Consider the following 4,137-nt stretch of genomic DNA (forward strand, 5'->3'; position numbering starts at 1 on the left):
CCCTTTTCTTGTAGCTCGCAGGTAGACTTTACCTGAGCTCAACTAGACACAGCCAATCAGAGCAGACTTCCAGCCCACTCAAGGAGGCGGGACTCACCTGCAGGAAAACAACAGAGCATCAGGTGAAATGTTGCCCCTGCATAATAGGCCAAGCATATGAAATACACACATTTTAACCAAGGTTTCTTTCTATTTTTCTCTTTGCTTTGAATAAAAAAAAAAAAGCTGTTTAAATGATATTTTGTCACACGTGACTGAACCGCAGCGTCAAACACCCAGGGATAAGAATGTGTCATATACGCAGGGTGAAATCATCCACATGTATCATCCACTCATCACATTTCTTCAACTGCAAAATATGTGCAAAAAGTTAAATTTTATCAGTATCAGTTTTATCCAATAAGATCAAATTATGTTACTTCTGTTATTTTATTTATTTATTTTTTGCTGCAAAATGAGACTGTCAAGCATACCAACACACAAATGTTACCATAAGACAGTCAGCATGCTGTCGCTCTGAGATTGAATGGGGTCAAGTTTGGAAATTACATGCAATCTGTTTCTGACAATACATTAATTAACTGTGATAAATCATCGAAAATCACTTGATATGTAGCAGAAATTTACATTCACACATTAACGTTTGTGCTCAGCAGCCTTCTTCTACAGGATTATAACCAGAGTACAAGCAGCTGGCAGCCAGTTGAGTCGAATCCCCTCAAGTTGAGATCATTGGCAAAGACACATTCAGACTGATGGCAACATGTCTGCATTTATAAATTATACAGCAATTATTTGCAAACCTTCATCAGTCTCTCAGAGAGTGATTGCCCTAACAAGCCTACCTGAATATATGTAGCCTAAAACTAGCCCTGGAAATTTCTCCAAAGCCACACCAAGAGAACAGATTTTCATATTTGAACACGTTTAAGAAGCTGACTGGATGTGTGACCAGGGCAAAGCTAGTGTAGAATAAGTCTGGTGCGAATGACTTTTTCCACACTGAGTAGTTAAAATGTGGGTAATGAGTCAGTGAAGCTCATTGCTTAAACCTTGTGTTTTCTTAGAGTAGAGCAATAAGATTTGCTCACCCTTTGAATGCGCTCTGTTTATTTAGCTTCACCCAAACATTAATCTTAATTTTCACTGTCTTTGCCACAAGATTTAAATTGTTTGTATATCATATTAATCGATAATTAAAAATGCTGTGTAACTTAAAATTCATATATATTGTTTTCAGCCACAAAACGTGCATGTAGACAAGGCACTTTCAATCCTGGCAGCTTAAAACACCAGCACACGTATCATTGTTAATTGTGATGAAATTTGACTCTAAACAGGCAACTCTGTTGGCATGTTTAAGCAGGCTCAACAATATTTTGTTGAGGGTGGTTTTCTTAAATATAACCAGCAGGCACAAACCGTTGTGACTTAGAGCAGTATCATGAAACAAGCACTAATGAACACAGTGCGGGGTATTAATAGTTATCAACTATCTTGTGTCACATATAAAATCTCAAATGTTTCATTCAAATCTAAAGAGACAAAAATCTGTTTAGTGTATATATATATAATTTATTAGCTGATTGAACACAGTTGTTGCTGAAAGCAAACTAAACAAAAAGTGGAAGTAAAACCAAATGGCAAACACTCAACACTACTATAAAATAAAAAAAAAGGAAATACCTAACCAGAGTTGTCACAATTAACACCAAAGAACATGTGCGTGTCTTATCAGTGCTGTATCTGACAATATTTCACACCGCAGAACTAAACCTTTCCCCTCTTGTAGCAGCAGTTTTTCCAGCGCATTTGCAGTCAGACACGAAAACTACTAGGGTGTCCAATACAGCTTTGACCATATGAAGTCTGCATAACAACGAAGGTTTGGGTTAATGTAAATCACACGACTGTTAACTTAGAGACTGTGCTTCACGTATCATTTGGCAATTGTCTTTTTTCATGAAGTGTGACTGAGTTTATTTATGCACATAACTAGCGAGAACATGGTTGAGCTGTTCGTGATGCACCTGTCAAAAGATGTCAGAAAAGAGTAACAACGTATCATTAGGCTTTTATTGTCCAATTGCGTCCGTTTGCTGATGTCAGACTTAAGGTCTGAATGTGCTGAGAATCTGTGGGAAAATTCACAAATGGTATGCTTTTCTCTGTATACTTAATATGACAATAGGAACTCCCGCCACACTGGTTGGCCTGCATATTTAGAGTCTATAATTATAGCAAAGGGGAACATAACATTCTGAATACTTTTAGTTAACAGAAAATGAAGGAGGCCATAGCTGACTAATTTACAACCCATCCCCTATTGCCTCCAGGGACAAGATCATTCCTACAGTTTCTAGAGTTTCTGGGGGTAACATGCAGTGGCTAAAGTGGGATCTGGTAGTTGGGATAACCCAAAGATGTGGTGTAGCGGTGCAGTATGAGGAAATGAATCAGTTAGTAATTAGTCACACGTTAGCTTCACAAGATTTGTTTTCTTTTTGTGCGAGATATGATTAGCTGGCTGCTGCTGGCTCTGATATCCATCGCTCTAAATTTCATCATTTCAACCCTGCAGAACAGAAACCCAGCAGTTAGAGGATTTAGGACAGACCCACCAAGAGTCTAGTTGCTGGTGGTGTTGAAGATGTAGACTGACACTTGGATGGAGCTCTGAGTGACCTGGGTGAGTTGGAGGGAGGAGGTGGGTTGCACGAATGAGAGTCTGAAAGGTAGAATGACAAAGGGCACGACGCAGAGTGGAGGCTGAGTGGCTCAATGTAGGTGGGCGAGAAGATGATTGGACTAGAGCAATGATGACACCACTGACACTGACAGTGTGGGAAAGTGGAGTGGTGTAAAGAACAGACTACTGGCTGAACACCCAGGAAAGCAGGCAGATGAGTGATTACAGATCTTCCTTATTGAACTTACGCATAAGCTTCTTTTTTTAAATCAATCATTAACATTAAGAAAAGAACCATGTTGAATATTACTTATCTAAAGGTGCATTTCACCAGTCTGATAGCATCAGCAGACTTGGATCTGTTTATTTTCCCCACAGAAACCCATTTATACAACTTATTTTCATTACATATTTTTCTCAAGTTGTCCACTGCCCACTAGTGGGACCCACCCCACAGTTTGCAGCTCTGTTCAGGGGAACTTTTAACTAGCAACCTGCTTTTGACTGCTAACGTGTGCACATGCTGATGCATAAATTATATATATCTTATATATGATACAGTCTTGATGACCTTATGATTTTATGTTGTTGGCAGAAAGCTAAAATCTGGCACAGAAAATTACATTTGAGGCTGATGGGAATGCTGTGAGTGCCCATGATGAACCAAAATGAACATTAAAAAACTAAAGTAATCAAGTTATTCTAGTGACTAAACTGACCAATTTGGGTCATTAATGACTAATTTAATGTGTCTATGTCTTTATCTATGACATACACTCTTAAGTCCCTTTGATTGTGTAATCTGAGTTGTTTCATTGTCACTTTGGACATTAAATGTTTGCCCTGTGACTTCTGTATTTTGAGTGCTCAGTAAAACTATGAACGTGCTATATAAAGCCAAAAATTCTCAGAATTATATCCACACAACTTTCAACTTTTGTTGCCACATAAACGGATCAATTACCGCAAAAAGCTGACAGGAAAACTCATTACGCAGAATAAATGAGCCCACTTGGTCACTTGAACGTTGACCTGATTGTGGAACTTGATGGAGGATCACCATTTTTATTATTTAGTCCTAAGAGTGACATTGCCCTCCAAAATTTAAATTAAAAATCTCCAAAAACAACGTAGTGGTGGCATCAGAGCAAGAATTAAAGATCACCAAAGCAGTTCTATAGTCAACGTACTGTGAAACCTGCCGATTGCACTGATCAGCAATCCATCAAACACATGATTTATGTGTTTGTATTTCATGTTGTTTCTAAGAGGAAAGACAAACTGGAGCCACAAAACCAGATTTGCGAGCTAAAATATAGATGATTAACTGTTAATTACACCCCTTAAAGGTGGCCTATGTCACTTTTGTTAAACTATTATTGTGCAAACACAGTCATACCATGGAGAATTTAAAAAATGACACCCCACCCATTGTTTAGTAACATGCA

This window comes from Simochromis diagramma, unplaced genomic scaffold, assembly GCF_900408965.1.
Source record: "Simochromis diagramma unplaced genomic scaffold, fSimDia1.1 OVJJ01000216.1, whole genome shotgun sequence".
Classification (NCBI taxonomy): Eukaryota; Metazoa; Chordata; class Actinopteri; order Cichliformes; family Cichlidae; genus Simochromis; species Simochromis diagramma.